Source organism: Falco naumanni, chromosome 6 (assembly GCF_017639655.2).
Source record: "Falco naumanni isolate bFalNau1 chromosome 6, bFalNau1.pat, whole genome shotgun sequence".
Classification (NCBI taxonomy): domain Eukaryota; kingdom Metazoa; phylum Chordata; class Aves; order Falconiformes; family Falconidae; genus Falco; species Falco naumanni.
The window spans coordinates 33,354,593-33,380,260 of NC_054059.1; positions in this window are offsets into that span (position 1 = coordinate 33,354,593).

A 25,668-nucleotide genomic window follows, 5' to 3' on the forward strand; every position below is an offset into this window, starting at 1 on the left:
GTGGATCAGTTTTCTCCTTAAGTTCCTTTATTCTTAGTATCAATAGCCAGTCCGTACTGAGGACTGGGCAGCTCACCACTGGCATGATAAAACAAAACTCTTTGATAAAAGAACTCAGAGAAAATACCTGTTGATTCTACCAGCTTTTTGTTGCAGTGTCCCCAGTATCATTGATTTTTCTGCAAAGTGCTCGTACAGGCCTTGTCTTCTGTGAATTTGGCTCAGACTATAGCTAAGATAATACAACAGAGGTGGTATATTCAAAGTGAGCAGCTCTCAGTTTCTACCTATGTCTACAGCCCAGTAGAAGTGCCATGCCCAAAGCCAAATTGCACTGGGGTACCAGAGGAATGGTAGTGGTTCTGCATTCTATCAGAAAGCATTAAATATTAGTCATGCAGTTTGATGAATTGAAGGCTGAAAATAGAAATTGTATCTGCCTATAAACATGCACAAATGGGAAAATTTACCATAAACAATAATATTGGGATAAAAAATAAATGGATTAAAATTGGTAAAGAATTTAAGCTGATAATTTTCTGAACACTGGAAAAGTTAGTGGATAACCTCTCAGGAACTGTAATAGCAGCAAAGGCCCCTAACTTTTAGCTGAAGAGCATGGAAAAATTGTACAATAGGAGGGACCTGGTTATGATCCCCCAAACCAAACCTTACTACAGCCTTACAACAGAGACAGAATACTAAAATATGAAGTGGGGTTAAAACGTGTTTTTGTGCTGAATGCATCCCATGTTAGCACCTAACATTATTCCTTGCAATATCGTACTGTGCAATGGTTCTAAATGCACTAACCACTTGTCATATATACTACTAGATTTTCATACCATGAAGAGTTTGCAATCAAAGCTCCTGAGCCTGCCCTTGTCCTGGCAGATCCCCTGGAGTTCATGAGTATTCTTCAGAGATCCCTCCATCCAGCTGCAAGTCAGCCCTTTTACCGAATGTGCAATGTAGATGTACCATAGCAGTAATTAATCAAAAGACCCACAAATGGTTTAATAGGTTCCCTAAGAGACTGTTGATATGGAGTGGATCCTGCTTTGGGTCAGAGGGGAACAGCAGGTGATCTACAGAGATTTCTTCCCAGCCTGTTTACTCTGCTGCAGCCTTGTGAGCATTGAAATGTCTTTCAGCAACCCATGAGTTCACTCAAGTTGCATCAATCTTGCCATGTTTGGGAACTAGCAGAGTATCAAGACTGAAAAAAATGTTGGGCCAAAAAAAAATTATAATTTACTAAACAGGAAATTATCTTTCCTCCTGAAAACCACAGTGCTAAAACAGGGAAATGTTTTCTTTCCTACTAGTTTTGTGATTATGATGAATAGAGGTAGTAAAATTCCAACATACAGAGCAAAATCTTTCTTTTTTAAAAAGGAGCAAATTGCTGTAACCCAAAGTAATTCAAGAAACACAAGCATTTCCTTCATTTTTTTCCTCAGCAGGGAAGAGAGTTCCTAGGGGAGCTAATGAAGCTCAGCTGAGCTTTGGAGGTCTACAGCAAACTGTCCTTACATTGCACGTTTCTTAAGATCTCATACTACTAGATTGAAGAATAATTATACTATGTAGACATCCAGCCTGAAGAGACAAGCATGATAAAGAATTGCTTTTAAATTACTCTCTCCATTCTGGTTCCTCAAATATGGCTCTCACCTGTGCCAAGAAAGAATAAAATTTAACATTTCTAATTTTTTTAAAAAAAAGACACCTGGTGAGGAACAGTAGGGAATCAGGTCTCTATTTATTAGGGGTTTTGAATTTCATACAAGAAAAACATTTAATAATAGAGAGAAGCATGTGATATTTCTCCCACCTACACTCCCAACTACTTCATAGTTTAGCTAGTGAATGCATTTGCCCACTATCTCCTTCCCGCAAGCAGGGTCGTGTGGGACTGATGCCTGCATTTTTCCCTGTTTTGTATTACCTTTTGCTAACTATGCTAGCTTATCTCAAACTGAAGTTTCGTTACCTACATATGCTATTCCTTCTCTCATCTCCACGAGAACTGCACCGACAGATGGATAATATATATGGCAAAGTTTTCTTACAACAGCAATAATGATTTTATTTATTCTTATATGATGTTCACTCTGCTTCTAGTTTTAGCCTACTTTTATGATTATTTGTGGGAAAGTCACATCAAATTAGATGTCACTGAATACCTTATCTCTTCAGTCTGCTCCCTCATCTCCCATTAGCACTTCATCGCATCAGTTTGCTCCCAGAGTCTTTTCTAAAGTAAACCAGACAATTCCCCTGGAGACAAAAATTATGTGTGCATCTAGATAGGTTTGGTTCTTTGGTGTGCTTCCCCCCCTCCGAAGGTAAGACACAAATAAACAACAAGAATGTCTCAGGACTAAAGAGGTGTCACACAGAACACAAGATGATGATCCCTGTAGCAGAAGCATTGCCAGTTCATGCGAGTGTGCTGGCTCTGAGCATTGTGGACACCAGCCATCGCACTTTTGCCTTTAGAGTAAGTAATAGCCATTCCCTAAAGCAGAACACTTAGAGATAGCCAAACTTACCAACCAATCACCTTATAGCCCACAATTCACAGAAACTGCAAAAAAGAAACACTTGAAATGACAACCTATCTACATTTATTTTTATTTTCTTTTAACTACCTTCCCTTACAGTAACTCAGATAAACATTTTTATTCCCCCTATATCTGAATGAATGCCATTGTCTTTTTATACACAACTCACACAACTCCCCCAATCTTATGAAACAAGCTGACACATTGCATTTAACTTACAAACTTCTATGACCTATCTCTTCTCTGTTCACAACTCCTGGAGGCTTTATGGACGAAAAGCTGTTATAAGGGGCATGAGGAAGAGCAGTGGGACAATGTACAGGAGGGGGCTAGAACAGAAGATTGAGCGTGGATCTGATAAAAATGCACCAGGTCCAGAAAGTATTTGCTGCTGGACTGCACAACGTTGGTACAGGACAGCTGCTAAATGGTAGCTTCATAAAGACCACCATCTTCTTTACAGTGTAGGGTGGAGTCACAGAAACTCATCCCATAACCCAGGGTGTATTTGGAGGCACCATAGCAGATATTTGATAAAAAGAGATATGTGTCAGGCCATTCTTTTTCCTTTCTTGCTTGATTTTTGCTTTGTTTGAGTTGAAATCATCTCAATACTGAGCTGAACGAACATAATCACCCATTCACCAGGTTCAGACAGGAGGCGAAAACAAAAGGTTGATTTGTTCACAGAATTATGTGACATCTCTTTTTCCCCCCATCTCTCTCTTGCCACCCAGGGGATATCCTCAGTGCCTAATTTAGATAAGACATTCAGCTTTGACAGACTAAAGTCTTGGGAGTTGAATCCCATACTAATGCAGCAGCTCCAAGTTTGTTGGGCTTCACACAGATGGTCACACGAGTGCCAAGTGCATTGTTGAATGTTACATTGTGCAGTCAGTTTACTGTCAACACTTTAGATGTTACATTTGGCACTGACAGGGTCTTGTGGGAGTCAACACTTTGTTACTAAGCTTTTATGCTCTAAATATTTTGGAATTTATTTGAGGAACTCTGCAATATCCTTGTTCTTTTCTCTGTGTTCAAGATAGGAGTTACCCAGTTAAAGGACAAGAAGCAGTCATTAAAAGTGAGACAAAGAAAATCCTGGGCATTGTGTAAAATATTATTCATGGGAGGAGTTAAGGGATGGAACAGGTTCCCTAGAGAGGGAATGAAATCTCCATCCTTGGAGACTTTCAAAGCCTGGTGGGATAAGACCCTTAGAAATATGATCTTACTTTGAAGTTAGCATGCCTTTGAGCAGAAAGTTGGATTTGTCGCCTCCAGAGGTCCCTTGCAACCTAATTTTTTCTATGATTGTATGATGGAACTTCTTCATGCCATTTAGCTGCTGCAAGCATGTTTTTGGAAAAAAGATAGGATTCTCAAGTTTACTTTATTCTCCTGTCAGAGCTTGGGTTTACTAACCTTCTAGTTATGCTGAAATGACCATTTCTCCTCAAAGAATTTTAGTGACCTCAGGGATTTGTAAACAGAGGTCCTGTGGTTCGAAGAAGGATTTAGATGGAAGTTTATGACATAGTCAGGTAGTACTTCTAAAAGAGAATATTCAAAAATACTCAGTATTAGCCTAAGTAGTTCCACTGACATCATCGGGTATTCTACCACGGATGTGAATGGCAGCAGTGTTAGGTCAAAGCCAGGTGCTTTAGAAAATCCTGTCAATAGTCTTTTGGGAAAGTCTATGGTTTGGAAAACCCATAATTAGAAACTTAATGAATCAAAGTATCATAATGAACATTGTGGATTTCCTAACTAAGCATGTTAAATTTTAGGAGGTTCTTCTACCTTCCAACAGCCACCAAAGAAATCAAAATAATAAATAATTCTCCAAATCCCCTTTCCAAAAACTATGGCAACAAGAAGATGAAAGTGGTGCAAACATGTGCTGCAATATTAGATCTACAAAGAAAAAAAAAGAAAAAAGAGCCTGTAAAAAGAATTCAACACTACTAATAAAAATACAGACTAATTTGAATAATTTTTCAAAATGACAGCTGTTTTACTAATGAATCACTAAAATATTTTTCATTCAGTCAAACAATATTTTAGAAATTGTGGTACATCGAAAGGATATCCCTTGCTGTGCAGAGAAACATAATATGTGCTCCATGGAGTAGGAAACTTTAATGATATATGCAGTTTTGTTATTAAAAGTGAGTTATATATTTTGCTGTACAGTGGAAAATTGTGACCCAGTATAACATATCTTCACATTGTTTATAACTTGAGGAAAATCAACATTCTGGGTTCTCAGTTCGCACAGTAGGAATTACATTTATTTTGGCCAAATGTAATTTATATAACTGCAAGGAACAATAAAACATGAACTTTATAGTGTTTTCTTACCTAAAAATAATATAGAGCTTGTAAAAGTGAAGAGATTATTATTGTAAAGGAAAAGACAGTAACTTAAAAGCTGAAGCTCATTTTACAACTATGTAAAACTTATCCCAGCTCAAGTATTAAGGCACCTGTGTCCGCATTTTCATTTAAGCACAGTAACCTCTGATAGTAAACTTAGTTTTCTCAGTAGCAGCAATCACTGCTGCAGGAAAAATCTTGGTTTATACACCATGTACCTTTTCTTACTTGTCGGTGAGTTAGATTCACTGAAATCCTGACAAACTCTGCAGAGATTAAAGCCCTCCAGAAATACAGGTATTGGTAAACAATGGGTTGTTCACAAGGCTCCTATCCTATCCCATCCCACCCCACCCCATCCCATCCCATCCCATCCTACCCTACCCTATCCTATCCTATGCAATCCCACCCCACCCCACCCCACCCCATCCCATCCCATCCCATCCCATCCCATCCCATCCCATCCCATCCCATCCCATCCCATCCCATCCCATCCCATCCCATCCCATCCCATCCCATCCCATCCTTTCTTAATGGCTGCATCTATACTAACACATTAACCAGCATCAAAGCACAAGCACAGTCAGTGGAGCTGGATCTCGATCATCTCCACTTTTGAGTGACTTGAAAAGCCCAAGCAAACTAATTCTCTCCTGGATGACTTGGAGAGTTTACAGTCTAGCCCGTACCAGGGATTACTCCCAATAAACAGTAGGCTGCAGTCATCTTGTTGTGGAGGTTAAAATAATTCAGCAGTTGTGGTCAGGCTCCATCAGTTTGTCCCTGGGACAGTGACTGAGCTTTGACACTGCTTAGTGTATTAACATAGTGTAATGATTAAACTGAAATATATCAGCTTTATCAGAATGCAGTCCAGTGACTCAGACAGTAAAAGCAATAAAATCTGTCATAAATGATTAATTCTTTTTCTTATCCTTTCTCTGTGATGGGAGAATATACATAGGGAGAAGTACTACTTGAGTTTTACATACAGGGAAAATAAGCTCCAGAGATAAGGAAGTGAATCTTCCAAAATCTCATGAAGGATTGTGCCAGAGTTGGAAACAATTGATTTGGTCTGTTGTTTTCCAGTCCTTCACTATTTTCACAAGTTCCTTTAAATTTTTTTCTTACCAAAACGGGATACTGCACTAAAGTTAAAGAGAATGCTCTATTGAAAACACAAAAATAGAACAATTAAAAAAAAATACAGTGCCACAAATGACAGCACAAACTCTAATCTTGCAAAACCATATGTACCACAACAAAGTCATGCATATTCTTTTAATGAGTTTTCCAAGTAATCTTCATGAAGTTGTGTAATACCATTTGTAAGGCTAGAGATGGCTGAGTTGCACCTTTCTGAAGAGACTGCAAATGGGAGGTGAGTGGTCCACAGACTTATCATTCCCTACTAGGCTGACCACCCCTGTTCCAGCATATTCTGTGCTCATCATATCTGTTTCTTGTACACAATCCATCTATACATATGCAGCAGCCACCTGCTCAGAGCAAATTTTTTGCTTTCTAATGGGATGAAGCTAATGGTCCAAAGACCCTGATCTTGCCACTCTAGAACAAAGAATGCAATAAACATCAAAAATCAAGCAAATCTCATATGGGACGTTCTGCTTTGGAGTACTTAACAGGATGGCTGAAACAGGCCCTTTTCATAGTTTTAAAAACTGTGTTCCTGATATAATACTTACAGGCGCAGATACTCTGCATGCTTAGCTTTAGGCACTTGTGGGAGATGCCTTAATTAGATATCAATGGAACGATATGGGGACCAGCAAAGGCTGAATCTTAAAACTGATCAGTCTTCTAGATAAGTCCATCCCTTTCCTTTAGACACACCACAAGGCTTGGTTCTTATTTAAATGGCACAACTGCATACCTGAAGTGGGATGAAGCTAGTATGTATATCTTATTTAAAACTACCAAAATAAGCACTCTGGGTTTGTAGAACTAGCAACAAGTTTTTAGAACTAGAGACAAGTGAACAGCTTGAAAGGTCATTGCTGATTTTCACAAAGATCAAAATTAATATCCAAGGCTTTCCCAGCCATGTGTTTCTTTCCTCAATTCATTCCTTACTGAGAATAGCTATTGATATCCTATTGATAAGTAGTTATTATGAAGCAGGGTGGATAGAAAATGGTTTGAGTCCTTAAAATTGAAACTAGCATACACATTTAAAAAATTACATAATTCTGAATATTTTTAATAGAAAACTACCTTTTCAGTTAAACAGCTTTTATGGGAAATTAGTGTTATGAAAATACTGTGAAAAATGTGTCTAAAGTACAAGAAACTTCTTTTTTTCCCCTCAATGTTTCAGACCATTTGTGCTATCTAAATCTCCCACAGGACAGTTCTCTTCATATTGTTGAACACAGGGTATGTTGCTGGCTCACCTGGACGTAAGCTTTCTGGAAGATTTCAGCCAAGTACCATTAAAGAACAAGGGCAACATCAGACAATCAAGAACCCCATTTGCAAAAGATGTAACAGTTCCTTTGGAACAGTATTTCAGTTTTCCAAAGAATACTTAGAGGATTTTGTGTGTCCTTTTTTCAAAATAAATAAATAAATGAATATTTTCTTAGGAAAGGAATGATGTCTCAGAAAAAAATGCTCATTTTTCCACAGAAAACTTTAGAAGTTTTCTAACAGAAAGCTCTTCCCACTGCAATGTTGAGTTAATGTGCAGTACCTGCTTTTCTTCCTTACTTTTCCTGTTAGACATGCACGGTAATTTCATCACATCTAGAGAACAGCATTATTCCAAAAGTCATGGCTTGTCAGTAGCAGACCTAATGCCTGACCAGGACCACCAAGCACTCTGTTGGATAAAACAGTTCTTGAATAGATTTCCCTTTTTATTGTGGTTCTATTGGTTTTTGTGGTTCATTATTGCTAATTGTAACTAATGACTGGAAAACCTATCAAAAATTACTGAACTGCAAAGCAGCAATAAAATGGATACGTGCAATAAAAATGAGGTAATGGATCACAAAATGTACTTTGCATATTTCTTTGGACAACTGTAGTTTAGCTTAATTTTTTAATGATGCTCTATTGTACCTAGTAAATGGTTCTAAGATTTGTTTTTGTGAGCGATAATAAAACTTTGGTAGCACCAGTTCTCCGGGCATTCCTTGCTAAGGGACTAGACGGATGATGGTTTTTGCAGGGATATTCTGTTTTAGTCTGTGTAGTGGAACAAATACAGCGCTTTGAATGAAAATACAAAAACAAAGGGATGATTTTCATTTACACTGAGGTCCACTTACATCATTTCAGCAGTGTAAAGGGGCCTTATAAACTAAATGTAAAGAAGCCTAAAGGTAACTGAGAGGCAAACCCAGTGTAATTATTATGAGGTGCTTACAAATGAACCCAAAATGCTGGGGAAAGTGCAGCTGCAAAACACAGATAAAATGGAATTGGCTTTGCTGTAGGGAACAGGGGGAACCAGCTTGTACATGGCATGCAGAATGACAGGGGCAGGAAAGAAAATTCTCACCAGCACTGGGGAGAAGTCCTGTTTTGAGGTCAGTTCCTACTGTCTTTAATTCCTGAGGCAAAGCAGACTGCTGTTAAGGAGGGCAGGGCTGGCTCCCTCTTGAAAAGCACCATGAAATCTTTAATGTTCACACAGTGCAGCTACAGCCCCAGGAGAAAAAAGTCTGAAAAAGGGGCCAGAAAGCTCAGCAGCTTCTTTGAGGTCATCCTGTTCTAGGTGTGGTGTTTCCTGCCAGTGCTGTGGGCAGGCGATGAGCCTCCACATCCATCAGAGAAATCCCCAGAAGAAAGAATTTCATGGATCTGAGAATATCCATAGGGGGGCTCAGTCTTTTAATCTAAACTGTTTTTCTTTTAGTATTTTCCTGTTTTTTCCTAACAACTTGGGTATTATGGAAAGTGCAGTAAACATGTAGGAATGTGAAGTTATGCTTCCCATATGAATGTAATAAAAACATTGAAATTTCTTACTAAAATCTTGTGATATCCTTTGAATGCTGTATGTGAAACACACAGTTCTGGAAAAATGTGATTAAAATGCACTTACTGCCGGGTTCTGTTAAGATAAAACACAGTTTAGTGTTCATCCCAGTGTGGTGGACATAATTTTATTATTTAGGCTACTATGTTCTGCCTAATATTTATACACAGTATATATAATTTTATATGCACACAAATATATGTGTGTATGTATGCATGAATTAAAAGCATGCATTTTGGAATCACAGAGATCTCTGCCAAGAGGTCAGTCCTCTGCTTCGTTCCCCAAGCACATGTACATCTGTGCAGCTTTACGAACAGAAGTTATCTTGTTGACTTATTCTATCTAAAGCCATGTTTAAATACAGTCACAGTGAAGAACTGAGAGGGCCTGAGAGGAATGCAAAGCTGTTTTCTTTTATTTTATCACATTCATGATATAATTGGAGTGTATTTAAAAAGATTTTAAGCTTTACGATCAAAACTAGGACTTAAAATAACTTTTAAAATATATAATAAAAGAGGCATAATCACAAATCTGGTATTTTGGAAAGAAGCATTTGCAATGGGGAATGTTAACTCTGTTCAGTTCAGCAAGGCATGTAAACTTTACACTAGGGTTTTCTAAATTAAGAGATTATTGAAATAGCAAATGATCACTTGGAAGCTCGCTTACCATCCTGGACTGAATCTGGGAAACCACAGCTACATTCTGTTTCATGCTCTGGGCTAGGAATCATTTTATCACAGCAGATCTTAAAAATTTAGCTGCAACTGGCATGAAACTACTTTGCTCACTCTTAAACTACGTGGAACACCTATGTCCAGACAGAAGGCCAGGAACATGATTACTGTCCATGAAATTATTTCCTCTTGCTCAAATAGCCAGACCTCTGATACATATCAAAAAGCAAATGCAACCCTCAAAAAATGAAGCCAAATGCAAAATATGCTTCTGCACTAAGAAAATTTGGGAAACACGGGAAATAGATATCTGATGGAAACATGCACATGCCTTAGAAATGTATTACAATACCTCCTTTCCTTTACTGGATGGAATAGCCACATCAAGTGGGTCTTGCAGTATGAAAACACACTATGACGAAAACCGGGCTCACAAGGGTAGCATAAAACAATTAGTCATGTTTAAGGAAAGAGCAACACTACAATTTAAAGGAATTTATATGAAAATAAACGTGGTCTGTTTATTTTCTCTAAGAGTTGGATTATCCCCTGAGAGTGGGATTAGACATTTATGAGACTGGATGATGAAAGCTATTGCACCATCTTGGATTAGTCTCTTTTTTTATCTTTACTGCCATATTTTTGCAACATGCTTGAAGTAGTAAATTTGCTCTTGTAAATACTCCTTTTGATTTCATGTTGATGCAGTAAACTCCCACACAAAATTTTTGCATTTTATAAAAGAAGTGTTCATATCCTGATTAATATAAACCTGTGACATTCTAACCTATTTCTAATATATCCTGTTTTCTAACCATGCCACTGACACAGGGGTCAAGCCTGGGAGCTTACTGACAGTAACAAGATAGCAAGAACCTCACAGTTGTCCCAAAGGCAATAGCACATTTGAACAATTTACTCAGTGGGGGGTAAGGGTTAGAAACAGCTGATGAACCAAGGAGAAAGTGAAGGGAACAGATCAAATACCCCCACCCTGAGCTTGGAGAATTTCACACCAACAAATATCAATAGTAAACTGATTTTGAAAAATTAGACTCGGTCTGAGCAAGGATTCCTGGCAGGAAGAATGGGGCAGAGAAAAGACAAGTACCTGAGACTGCAATTAAATCCTGTGAGTTTGGCAGTGGAGGAAAGCTTCTACTCTTAACAAAACACCCTGGGCAAAATTTGTGCTTCTTCACTGGTGAACAGGAAAGTTTTGAGCTTCAGAGCTTGGGGTTCACTCCCCCTCCCTCCAAGTCCCCACGTTTCAGTGCACCAGAGGTAGAGCTGCGTTGGTGGGGTTTCTTTGCTTGCTACAGCATGTGTTTCCTTGGACATCTACAGTGCCTGTTCCATGAGGATTTAAGCTCTTTCTCAGGACCAGACTTACACACCAAAAAGATGTTAACTTTCAAGCCTGCACCATGAACACCAGCCGTCCCAGGACACAAGCTTCAACTGGATACTCAAGCACACTCAGTACCCGCTGACTGCTCCCCAGCCTGTTTGGGCAGCTCACCCTTGTTTAAGCAGTGGGAACAATTTTAGCTCAGGCTGAAGCTGAGGAAATAGCCAAAGGAGTGGACAGAGTACAGATCATCTGGCTCAGATAAGTCAGATTTGTTTTCAAAACTACTCCTCACCTTTCAGTGTATAACCTTGGCTTTCATCTCTTAGGGACCAGTCTGCGAAAGTGCAAATGCTTTCTAGTATCTTACAGAAGTCAGTGTAAAAGGGGGATCATAAATATGTTTGAAGTTACACTAAAGTACCTAGGCTATTAGGTGATACATTATTCCATTTTTACTCCCCTTTTCTTAAACCCACTGTTATTATTTGGATCACAGACAACAAAAACCTCCTAGTGACTGTTAAAAGGTAATAGTTTGGGAGAGTTTCACATAGCCTAACTATCCTAAGCTAGGAAGCCAATTCCTCTAAGCTAATCAAAAATAGACCCCAAAGGGACCTCTGCAGGAGCCTAGCTGTCTCAGCTGTCTATAAGAAGCCTGAACAGGATGCCTGAACACAGGCAGTGTGAATAATCTCCTCCTCCATACCGTCCTCCCTCTCATTTGTTCTTTCTCAGATGCCTCCATCTGTTCTTTTAGTACAGGGAAGTTTCTCAAAGTCCTTTTATTTTTTAGCAGTTTAGTTCTCTGTGTACTCCTTTGAGTAAGGACTTCATCTTTGCCTTCGAGATGAACACTGTCTCCTCTCTGAAAGAAAGGGGAGGGGGTCTACTTCATAAGTGATCAGCATGCAGTGTTCTCCTGCAAAACGTGATGTTTTGTTTAACTATCACTGCTGGACCTCGCACAGCTTGCAAATATTTCCTGCTGTCTCTGTAGCTCAGATTTCATTGTTGTCTTCAGGATTGCTCTTCACACTGAACCTAATGGAAGCATTTAGACTAGTAGGGGAAAGCAAGCATGTGCACTAAATACCAGCAGATATATGGCAATGGATAGTCTTCCTTTGACTTCTCAGGTAGGAAAAATAGGTGAAATTTCATCTGCATTCAACATGTGAAGAATCTACCTTGAGATGTGTATATGAGACTCTTGTTGCACCCTAGGATAGATATGATTGACTTATCTGTGCTGGTCTGGTTTAGGGTTTTTCTCTCCAACCTGTAGATTAATCTTGCTGTACAGGCAAACCTTGAAACTGGATTATTGGCATCTACAAACCTAATGCTGTGTGAACCTTGATCTCCTTATCCCAGAAACAGCTCTGTTCGGGAACAGCTTTGGTCAAACATAAATGTTAACATGCATATGTATATGTATATGTATTTGTATTTGTATTTGTATTTGTTAGTTTGTATTTACAAAGCTTAGAGAGGTCTCAAGCAAAACAGGAGTTCCATGAATATCTTCACATGGTGGTAGCAAAAGAACAGGAGAAACAAGGTTGAGACATCTAAGTGGCTTCACATGAATCAAGAGAACTGAGGCAATTGCTAACTATTTTGCCTTTCTTAGGCCTAACTGGTCAGACTAAATGTCAAAAGCTAGGTAGTGTGCATTTGCAATGATTGCAAGACACTCTGGTGACCTGAAAATAGATGGTTTTAAAGTATTATGACATTGGCATGGATGATCTAGTAAAGCTGCATTTTAAATAAAATTATTTGTATTACAAATAAAGTTTCAAGCAAAATGAGAGACAAAGCATTAGAAGATGTGAATATACACAGAAAGACTCACTAAAGAATTTATGAAAACAGATAAACGATGAGAAAATGGGAGAAAACACAGCGTAGCTAAGGTGTCTTGCCAACCCTTTCAGAGAAAACCATATGTAGGGGGAAACCATTCACAGAGCTGGGAGCTGACCCCACATCCCCTGAGTTTTAGCCTAGCGCCTTCACTGCAGTCTTGTGTACACAGAGTTAAGGGCCATGTACAGCTACAGTTTTTGGCAGTTAAAATATGTACAAAACCCTGGCCCAGCTGAAGTCAAGAACGATTTTACCCCTGACAGCAATGAGGTCAGAGTCCCTTTGACCCAGAGGAGTCTGAGGTGTCAGGGAGGTGTCAAAGTTTCCCGTTGGTAGCCACCACTTTCTGCTGACAGGCTGTTCACATGCCCTTAAAGGCTACCAGTGCCTTGAGGTATCATCCTGTGTTAAAGACCCAACGACCTAGCTCCTTCAATTCTCCTGGCCTTCATTGAGGATATAAAAAAAATAAACAGAGCCAATTCACATGTTTTCTTTTTTTTTTTTTTTAATCCTTATATTGATACATGAGGGAATTGGCGGCTTTATAGGAAGCACACTTCAATCACAGAGAAGGACTGTATCAGGCTGTTCAAGGAAAACAGAAATATCCATGACTTTTATTCTTGGCAGTTATGTCAGAAAACTGCACTTTTTGATCACGCATAGTGATTACAGCATTTGACTAGGCTGTGAGAGATGCCATTTCAGCTCTTTCTTTAGTCTTTTGGTCATCTGAACTCATGGCTCTTGTCTCCCACCAGAAGACTCAAAATAGGGAGGCTGAAAAAGGACAGAAATGGATCTGTGAGTCAAGGGAGTTCTCTCATCTTTTCCTTCTCAAGTTCTTCATACAAAAGGTCTTTAGTCAAAAAGAGATTATATGTTCATATACGATCACATAATTTAATGGTTTGAGGACCCACTTCATTTCCTGCATTCATGCCAAGGATGTGTCTATATTTTACCCAATCCTTTAAAACAAAGACCAGCTTTAAGATCCCCCCTTACAGATCTGAAATCTCTAATCACTAAATTCAGAGTCATGCCTATGCTTTGTCATTCTCACTGAACCCTGAAATATCTCAGAGTATCAAAAATACTTTAAACTAGGGAGGGTGGAGAATAATGACTGAGGAACTTCTGGAATCCCCTGAACATATATACCATTTCTTAAAAGAAAAAGCCTGGTAAGGAACTTTAAAAGTTGTTTAGAGAAAACAGCTCATGTCAACACAGAGCTCATGATTCACTTTTTAAGTTTATTCAGAACTACTAAACTTTTATCTGATGAAGTCAATGGCTCACAGTATGTGCAAAGCATGCTGCTAGCCTTCAAAGCTGTGGTCAGTTGGCAATTTAATCTGATCACTGCAGGATAGCCTCATTCTCGCATCAAAGGAGGAATTATTTTTTTTTTTAGAACTTTCCCAACTCTTCTACAGGAATCTGTCTTGCCTAAACATAGGCAGGACTTGCCCCTTAAATAAATATGTGTATTAAATGCCTAATTAAAAGACAGTTACTGGTAACAGAATGAAATAGCTGACCCATATTTTCGGGCTTGCATGATCATTTGCCTAAAAAAAAGATACGTGTTCAGTCAGGTCAGCCAGGTCAAGACTTTTCTATACATAGTGATAAACATGTGCTCCTGTTCTGTTTCAGTCGTATGTTCTTGGATTTTCAGATGTTCACTACAAAATAAATACTTCTTTCACTTCCTGAGTTTGAAAATCTGAATTATTATTTTTAATCACACCACAGAGTAACTTTTAGAAGTTTACTGTCAGGCTACTTATTGGACTACTTTTGAAATATGCTGCCCATAATAACTACCATTGGTGACAGGATACTGCCTGTAAGAATAGCTCATACATTAATTCTATAGCTGATATTTACAGAATAAAAGGCCAGTTTACTAGTAAATCCACATACTTTCTTACTGGTTAAATTTGGACCGACATAAATAACAAGTACCAGAGTAAAAAAAAAAAACAGGTGAAAGCAATATTTTGGTTCTGCTACTGCTCATTAGTGAAAACTGAGCCGAACTTGAAAGAAACAGTTCTGGTGTTACGGGAGTCGTGTTAGGACTTGCTGAGATCTAGCTCTGCTTTATCTGAAATCAGCAATCACCAACTTAATTTTGAAACATTTTGTCTGAAAATACTAAAAGTATAAAAAACAGATGCACCTATGTGTAAAAAAATTCATCCTGTATTTGAAGTCTCTTACACTTATCACACATAGAAATGGCATCTGTATTCAGACAGATGTCAGCTAATTACTGACAGCTGTTTTGTCCAGTGTTTTACGCAGGCTGATAGAGATGTGTCAAAAGTCAATAGTGAAATTCTAGAAAATTATATAATAGACAAGAAATGGAGTCATCAGATCTTATAAAGATTGAAAGGGTAAAATATAGCCATGAATGCTATGTAACAAGTAGAGAGTAAAAATCAAAAGAATTTGTCAAGGCTTTATAGCCAAAGGAATAAAGGCTATCTAGTCAATAGTGAAAGGAAAAAGCTTGAAGTACAGGGACTGGAAGAGAAGTATAGAAGCCAAAAACCCAAACAAATTCCCTCACTTCACAAAAAAACCCAAACATTTCTGATAGAAAACACAAGTGATCAGATTCTTACTGTTCAGCATAATTGTATCATCCTTCATTTCCTAACACCATGTTGAAATAATGGTTCAATGCTTAATTGAGGAAAGTAATGTCACTTTTTGAATTGTCAGACATAATTCTGAAGTGCATAAGTTCCCTTATATAGATACTATGTTTGTGCCAATCTGATTCAACTCTGTTTAGCTATGGAGCTCAAAACAGCGTCATTCTATGAAACCAAAGTTTCCTTCTTTATCCCCCAGCAAGACAGCTTGGTAGCAATGAGAAGTGCAAGAAAAAAAAAAAGAAAAAGAAAAAGAAAAAAACAAATAAAAAACAACCCCCCCAAAAAATCATTCAAGGGAGGTAAAAACTGAACCTATATATAGACTTAATGCTTCCCTGGAACTTACAATATTGTAAAATCTGAAAGCTTAACATTTATTGTTACAAATGCCCAAGTGGATCAAATTGGAAACAATCACTGGGTATCAAACTCCAAGTAAGTATAGCTTGACTGCCAAATCTAATGACCTTACACCAACTTGCAGCTAAGATCATAAAGTTTTATTTTATCCTGTATTTTGGCCACAAACAGTCTTCATTAGCAAAGGCATGAAAATAAAAATGTGGCTGTAAAACCTTGGAATGAAACATGAAATTTAAGTCTAAAAACAAAGATATATGTAGTAAATGCTGCTGTACACGATGCCAATTTTCCTGATTACCTAATCCTGTGTAGTATATTATTAATTAATAGCTAAACAATTAGAGATGAGAGCTGTGGGAGAAGAAAAGCACAGAGTTAGAAGAGAAATATAAATCTCCTGTCACATATCAAGCAGAAGAGGGGTAAATATGTGCAGCTGCATGTACTTCAAAGGCATGTCAGCTGCATGCTTATTCAAGGAACAAGAGGCCCACAAAGCAGCGTTACCATAGTTTTACAGAGACAAAATCCAGCTCAACCACCTCACAGTTACTGATCCCTGGTCCCAGTCCGAGCTGACGGAGCTAACCTGCGCCTGGCTCTGGGTTCAGTTGATGCATGAGTGCTCCCTTGCACCCCCATCTGTGAGGAAAGGATGGGTAGGTCTGCACCTTCAACATGTTTCAGCATCACTATGTGAGTTTTATACCTGCACAGCAGCATTTTTCTGTTTGAAATGCCACTTGCCATTGAGCCCATTAGACCAGTGTCCTGCAGAGTCTTGTTATCTCATCCTTAACCACAGAGCTACACATAAAAGTGCAAGAGACAGGCTGGGTGCTCTCTTGTTCCCCTACTGTGAGACCAGTGGGTAGGATTCAGCCCACCTACCTTTAGACATGGCAGTTCAGATATGTACCTGTGGACCAGTCATCCGTCTCCCTTTGCAGCCAGCAGAGAGAATTTGCCACCACCACTGGCAGTCTGTTATTTTGAATGTCGCCTTTGGGATGAGGCGAAATGCTCTATAGAAATGCCTATTTTTTCCTTTCCCTCTCCTCTAAACCTTCTTTTCCTTCAAAACCCCCCCAAACAGAACAAGGAACAAAACACAAGAAAGAAATATTATGAATAAACTTTTATGTGAAATTTTACTTCGGTGTTATCCAGCTTTAATAATGCAATATATAGCAGTGTTAGAGCCTGAAACAAATTGATGAAAACCTTTTGCACATTATGTAAGGAACATTACATCATTTTGAAAAGAAGTAAAGTACTTCCAAAAAAAATATTTTAAAAGTTCTCATTTTAAGAAAGCTTTTTGGTAGCAAAAAATGAAAAGTATTCCCATTCTTGTAAGGCCCCTTCTTTATGCCATTTCAGTACATTACAGTTCAAAAAAGCAAAAGGTGGGGGAAAAGCAAAAGGTGGGGGAAAAAAACATTCCAACGGTGGTGTAAATTATTTCTTTGGGAAAGGTTTGGAAAGAAAAACAAAAAAGGTTGTAATATATCTTCCAATCATTTTTTTTTATGCCATTCTTAAGAACTGAATTTGTACCTAAATGCTGAACCTAGGTCAACTCACTCATAGACATGGTCATCCTTGTCTCCTTATCTGTGTATATTCTAGATCTTCTCTGCCCTTTCCTCAGAAAGTGATCAGAACAGGAACAGCATGCTATTATCAAAATACAATGATTTTAGACTAGCAATTTTTTCTACTTCAGTCTCAGATAATTTTCAAATACTTTTTTCTCTGTGCATTGTATTTTTGACCTCTGCCTCAAACCAGCTAGTAACGGCTTGTCTAGAGCATGATGTAGCATAAGTGAAATCAGGGTTGTACAGTTAGATGCTAATTATTAACTGCAAGACTTAACCATTTTAACTAGTTCATTTATTTTTAACTAACTCCATCATTCTTTTAAGTCTTCTTCTTGAAAAAAAATGCAACTGTAGAAGGCTTTGGGGGATTTTTTTTTGCTTGCAAAGATGCTAAATAAAAGTTCTAATAAATTAGCAATTGTGACAGCAAACCACAATCAAGTCAGTCTCAGAACTGGATCATCCTGTGCTAGTGCTCATCTCTATATTTATTACAAAGCTAGTTTAGGAAAGCTAAAATCCTGATGCAGGAATGTCAGATAAAAGGTTACAGTTAGAGTGAATGAATCCAAGACTTTGCTTCTCTCCCTTCTTAGGGAGAGAAACACACCAGCAAACAGAGAGGGACCATCATTTAAAAAAAAAACTCCAAGCAACAAAGCTTGAGCATCATCCCGCAAATGTATCTCTGAATTCATCATCGGTACCTGAATTTAAACTTCTTAAAAATTAGTCTGATGAATAGTTGTGATGCATGCTTTCAAATAAAAAATAAATAAATAAAACCCTTGTAAACCTTTTTTCCAGATTTTGTGACTTATTTACCCTTCCTAAAGGAGGCACAAGCACATCAATAAACAATTAATAAAAATGATGGAAGGGAAAGAAAACTCACCCTTGCTAGTTTCCTTTTGCTTTTTGGAAACTGATTTTTTCTCCTATCCCCATTTTACCTTTGTTCAGTTGAAAACCCTACAAAACCATGAAGGCATATCTGTATTTTTTTCTCTGAAAATGTGAAGGATTTTCTAAACTTAATACCCTAAGAAATAACTTTTTTGCACACTTTGTCAAAACAAAATTAAAGAAATAAATAATGTGGGTGGGTTTTTTTACTATTTTCTGTGGTTCTCAATTTTTTTTCTTGAATTATTTCACTCAAGGAAAAATAGGAAGGTAGGGAGCTAGGAGGGTACATAGGTGGGCAGGCAGACAAGGCAGGAATGTAAGAAAGCAGGAAGCCATGAGTTTGATTTTTTTAAGCTAAGGAATTTTGACATTTCAATATTTCAGTCTTTTAATTAAAGATGAAACATCTTTCTAATCATCTCAATTTCACACACCTTTACAGACTTTTAATATCAGTTTCTCTGAAAACAACCATCTGACCTAAATTTAATTCTTTCTCACTCACTATAGAAGCTTCTGTGTGTATATGTGTGTGTATGTAAAATCAACTATAGAGCACTGGTGGATTTACAGTACTTTTATAATTAAGTCCATGTTCCTGCATGCTAAGAAATCACCCTATTAAATCTTGCCATACCAGCAGTAGGTGGGCTTAGAGTTTATATTTTCTTCCTTATTTAAATTGTATATATTAATATGTGAAAATTCCCATTCAGTGTACGTAGTGCATTGAGACCAAAGCCAGGAGCATAAAACCACTGCCAACAAAAACTGAATATGTAAAACAGGTTCAGTTAATTCTACATCAAAGTTTTCTATTGCTTCATAAAAGAAATCTACAACAATAGCAGGAAATTGTAACAAATATGTAATGGGGGAGGGGATAGCTTGTAAACCTAATCTCATTCCTGTTTAGATTAATATATATTGTAATAGTCCATGGGCACTTGCATACAATTACAGTCATATGTTTCAGAACAGAGCAGCTTTGCTCCCAAAAACAGAAGAAAGGGAAAGCAGTCAGGGCCACCCGCAGGGGAGCAAGAGGGGCAGCTTGCCCCAGCTGCCTCTTCGGGTAGAAGAAGGAGGGGTCACTGTGCAGCACAGGGATTTTCTGGATGACAGCAGCTTTTGCCATATATAGGCTAAGTCCAATGATTCCCAAAAGCTTTAGATTTATTGTGAAAATGTATTAAGCCTGAGTTTGTTTGAAAAACCTTGGCTGTCGCATGACTGAGTTTCATGGTGCAAATGGTCATATCCGAGACTTCCAGGCATGCATTGATCCTTGATGAAAAGTCCTACAATACTTTTCCCATTCATGACCCACACGTAAATACTTGTACAGTAGTGCCAGGACATTTCATTAATAAAAGGTATGTTACACATCTGGAAATCTTGGGAAAATCAAGCAGTTTTTCAAAAAACACCTGCACATGATTTGTAGGCTGGACAAAAAAACTGACACAAAATGTGCTTGAACAGGCATAGACCAGAGTTAAGGGAGCATTTGGTGCTTATGGCTAACAGAGCGGAAGATGCAGAAATGAAATCTTGAGGAAACGCTGACCTGCCACTGGTCTGGTGCTGGGTGGTACTGCCTGAATCTTTCATGATGCTAATGCAAAAGAAGCTATTGCTACACCTCACAGTATGAGCATTACTATTAAAACTTTTGGACAAAGGATTTTGGGTGAAAACAACCCTTGAAATACTTTCTTCCATTTCCACTCGTGGGATGGGAACTCATGTTACTCTCCCTGTGTCTCAACTTGCAGACTTACAGGTTAGGTGCACACTAATAAACTTAATGCTGCCAGGGATCATTCACAGGCACTGGCACATCATCTGTACTGTTAAACTGTGAAGTGTCCTTGAACATGTTTCAGGCACTTGCCAGCTTGTGTTCTCCCAAACAATGCCCAAACATGGTTCAGAAGTTAGCATGATGCAGGGAGCATTCCCAGTAGGGAATGAGCACATGAGCACCACTGGCTCATGTTCAACCTGCTGTCCACCAGGACTCCCAGGTCCTTTTCTGCAAAGCTGCTTTCTATCCAGTTGGACTCCAGCCAGCACTGTTGCATGGGGTTGACTCATCAGATGCCAGATTTTTTATTTGCTTTTCTTTAACTTCTTGAGGGTCTAGTCAGAGCATTCGCCAACTTGCTGATGTCCTTCTGACTAGAAGTTCTTCCCACCAGTGTATTGGTTATCTTTCCAATTTGATATAGGCTGCAAATTATCTGAAGGTGTACTCCATCCCAGTGTTCAGCACAGTAACAAAGCATTAAACATTTCTAGGCACAATATTGATCCCACGGGGACACCACTAGGAACCAGCAGCAGATGGACTTTGTTCTGCTGATCACAACTTCTTGAGCATGGTGGTTCAATCAATCTTTCACCTACATGACCATCCATTTGTACAGTTCCTATTTCACCAATCTGGTAATTGCTCTGGAAGTCTGAGTCAAAACTTCCTGAACTCGAGCTAAACTACATCTATTTTTCTGTGTTTGTCCACTAAGCCACTGAAGGCAAACAGAGTGGTCAGATATAATTTCACCATTGATCAATGCACACCGTTGCTCTTCTTTTGTGCTGTTGGAACCAAATTGTCATCAGATAGCATTGTCCCAGCTCTAGAGAGAGGAGCAGAAGTGAAGGAGAGTGGTAGAGCTACAGCATGTCCAAGCAGCAAAGAAAGGGGAGGACAAAGGGAGAGTGCAAGTGTGTAAAAATGTGGTATCAGGAGAAGTATGAGTGATCCATTGCCCTGGTTTCAGCTGGGATAGAGTTAATTTTCTTCTTAGTAACTGGTGCAGTGTGGTGGTTTGGGTTTGGTGGGAGAACAATGTTGATAGCACATTGATGGGTTTGGTCGTTGTTGCTGGGCAATGTTTATACTAAGTGAAAGACTTTTCAATTTCTCAGGCCCTGCTAGTGAAAGGGCTGGAGGTTCATGGGAAATTGGGAGGGGACACAGCCAGGACAGCTGACCTGAACTGGCCAAAGAGGTGTTCCATACCCTTTGACGTCATGCTGAGTATATATAAGCTGGGGGAAGAAAGTGTTATGGCATTTGCCTTCCCAAGTAACCATTACGCATGACGGAGCCCTGCTTCCCTGGGGATGGCTGAACCCCTGCCTGCCCATGGGAAGTGGTGAATGAATTCCTTGCTTTGCTTTGCTTTTGCATGCAGCTTCTGCTTTGCCTATTAAACTGTCTTTATCTCAACCCTTGAGTTTCCTCGCTTACTCTTCCAATCCTCTCCCACATCCCGCTGTGGGGAGAAGTGAGTGAGCAGCTGTGTGGGGCTTTGTCACTGGCTGGGGTTAAACCATGACAGTCCTTTTTGGTGCCCAATGTGGGGCACAAGGGGTTCAAGGTAACAACGCATTTGTTTGGAATGTGCTAGTTCAGATGTATTGCTGTTATTGCTGTTTAGCTATTAATAGTCAGGTTTCTGTGCTTGCCATGGGGCTTGCTTGCCTTACTGTATATTAGAGTCTAGTGCTTGTTAGCAACTGCTTTTTGCTTTCACTGCTTTTTGTATGGCTTATCACCTTACTGTGCTGTGCCCAGGAACATTTTGAAAACAGCAATGGCAATGCCCCTGGGCTGGCAGGTGGTCAGGGCATGGCTGCTGTTTCTGGGCTGCTGTACTGGACAGGCTGGAAGTCCAGGTGAACTCGATTTGAAGGGACTGTGATCTGTGAATGAGTTCATGTGGGAGCAGGACACCCCAAAGTCTCTGTGCCTATGAAAAAGTCCATGCAAGAGCAGGTATATCTCAAAGCGTCTGTGGCCATGGTTATGTCTGTGCTGCAGCAGGTATGCCCCTGAAGGAATTGTGGCCCAAGGACATGCCCATGCTACAGAAGGTACACCTTGAAGCATCTGTAGCTGTGGATAAGTCTATGCTGCACCAGGTACACCTTGAAGTATCAGTGGCTGTGTATAAGGCCATGTTGGAGCAAATTGCTTTTGAAGGGGCTGTGTCTCTGGGTAAGGTCACGCTGGAGCAGGTCTATGGTCATGGCCCATGGATATGTCCATGTTGGAACAGGTGTACCTCGAAGTGACTGTGACTGTGAGTGAGTTTATGCTGCAGCATAGATATCTTTCCAGTATACCCCTGGAAGAGACTGTGGCTCGTAGCTGAGGCTCCACATGGAGCAGGTACAACCCTAAGGGACTGCAGTGTGTGGGTAAATCCAAGCTGGAGCAGGGGTAAGGGGAGGAGTTCCTTGCAATGTTAAACCCAGTGGGCTGGTTTGAAGGGGACAGGGGTGGAGATTTTAATGGATATACCTTTAAATTGTTGTAACCCATGATTTGAGTTTTATGTTATAGGAATTATTATGGCAGGAACCACCTGAACCAGTGGAGGACAAGCCTTACAAGGAGTGCAAGTGCAGCACTGACTTGACCTGAGCTGGCTTTGGTGTCCAATAACCCCATACAACACACAAGCTCTCCTCTCCTAAGTGGCCATCATTACAGGTCATGTTCATGGACTAAATTGACTGAATGGACATTTTGTGGACACTTTGTGGACATTTGTGGACATTTTTACAGGGGCAGTCCATAGACCAGGAGAGTGATATCTGTGTATTATATCAAAGGATGGAAAGGGTGGTGGTGGTTAATGAGGTTATGTTGGAAAGTGTGGCATGGCATAAATAGTGTAGAGAAAAAAAAAAAAAAAAAAAAAAAAAAAGGACTGTTGTGGTCTAACCCCGGCTGGCAACAAAGCCCCATGCCACTCCCCCTCACAGTGGGATGATGGAGAGGAACAGAAGAGTAAAAGTTAGAAAAATCATGAGTTGACATAAAGACAGTTTAATGGGCAAAGCAGAAGCCACACATGCAAGCAAAGCAAAACAAGGAATTCATTCACCACTTCCCATGGGCAGGCAGGTGTTCAGCCATCCCCAGGAAAGCAGGGCTCCATCATGCGTAATGTTTAGCTGAATGTCCCCCCAGTCCTTCTTCCCCTAGCTTATATATACTCAGTATGATGTTACATGGTATGGAACATCTCTTTGGCTAGTTCAGGTCAGCTGTCCTAGCTGTCCAATTTCTGGTGCCCCTCCAGCCCTCTCGCTGGCAGGACCTGAGAAACTAAAAATTCCTTCACTTAGTATAACTATTACCAAGCCACAACCAAACCCATCAATGTGCTATCAACATTGTTCTCACACCAAATTCAAAACAGCACTGCACCAGCTGTTAAGAAAGATAAGTCTATTCCAGCTGAAACTAGGACATCCAGAAACAAGTAGAATCATAGAACCATAGATTTTTGGGGGTTGGAAAAGACCATTAAGATCATCGAGTCCAACAATAAACCTAACACTGCCAAGTCTACCACTAAACCATGTCCCTAAGTGCCACATCTACATGTCTTTAAATCCCTCCAGGGATGGTGACTCAACCATCTGCCTGTGCAGCCTGTTCCAATGCTTGACAACCCTTTCAGTGAAGAAATCTTTCCTAACATCCAATCTAAACCTTCCCTGGCACAACTTAAGGCCATTTCCTTTTGTACTCTCCCTTATTACCTGGGAGAAGAGACGGAAACCCACCTTGCTACAGCCTCCTTTCAGGTAGCTATAGAGAGCTATAAGGTCTCCCCTGAGCCTCCTTTTCTCCAGGCTAAACCACCCCACTTCCCTCAGCTGCTCCCCATAAGACCTGTGCTCTAGATGCAAGTAGCTGTATTTTCAGTTGGTGCAATGTAAAATTAGAACCACAGCACTACAGTGGTGTGATTATATCATCCATCATTAGTTCAGAAACACAGAACATCACGGTATCTCTGACATTCATTCTAAACTGTGTAGCTGAGGCAGCAAACCTGGTCACTGACTGAGACCCTGGTGACCATAGCTCCAGATCTTGCAGAGAATCCGATGAATACAAGGCATGTCAGTAACCAAATTCTGCTGGCTTTTGATGGAGGCAAGAGACTATGTGCATATCATTTCATGGAGTATTAGGGTGCTAGGGTCCTTGAGGTGTGCAAGGAGAGACAAGCAAAAGGGAACTATTGAGATAAGAAATGTTTTATAACTGAATTGAAGTGTTGTATATGAAAAAAATATGAAAATTTCACATGTACAAGCATGATTTGGAACACAAATCTGTTATATACGTGTAGTTTAGGCACATCGAAATCCAAGTCTTACCACTTTTTACTGGGTGCATCAGTTAACAGGGTACCCTAAGACTTACATTTGCGAGGCCAGAGAGATAAAACTTTGTCTAAACTTCAGAAATTCCTCTTTCCAAACAGGTGCCAAAGGGGAAAAATTACAGGAAGAGGAGATTTTTAAGGAATTCAGAAAACAAACATTCATTCTGCATCTTCATGCAGTCAACTAAGAGAAGGAAAATAATCTAATAGCATACTAAAAAGGGGCTCATCTTTCCAAAAAGAAGCTGCTTTTTGTAACATGACCTTTGAGTGACCCATAATATCCCAGTCTGTGGTCTTTATAATAAAATAAAAAGATAGGGAATTCTACATAAAGCTGTGACATGTTCCTGCTGGCTCAGAGACACTACATTGTGCTGATTATGTTGATGCTTCCTTCATATTGCTGTACTTGGCACAGGATCACAATGAGAGGCTGAAGCACTATTCTTTGCTGGCACAGAGCCACAGCAATAGTAAGGAATAGGACAGAGAAGTACTCTGAGATATCTGTGTTATTTTCAAAGAAGAAAAGAATAGAACAATGCCTAAATGTTGCAAATTCCCCACTTTCAGCCCAAGAGAATTAATCTCATTAAGACTTCAAGGTCACTAGGGCAAGCATTCTGCATTAAGCACCAGCATCACCAGCAAAATGAGCATGTGATGGGTAACTGTCTTCCCTCAACACTATTAGAGCAGTATGTCCTAGCTCCTGCAAGCATTTTCCTGTAGGGTAAAGGGTTTTTTTTTCACCCACCTATGCATGTAGCACTCTGTGTTTCAAGCAGACCGTTGCAAGCAAGGTTTTGGAGTACAGTTTCAAAACTGCTTCTTCCTGGACTAGGGGCTTGTGTTATTTTCTTATTTGCTTTGTGCTGCACTGCACCACCGGGACAAGAGAAGTGCTGCAGCTGATAGATTTGGAGTCCGATCCCCCTGACCAGAGGTTTTGCTTTATGTCAGTCTCAAAGCTGTGAGGCCTGAGGTGAGGTAGCTCAAAGCAAGCTTTTGCAGTCT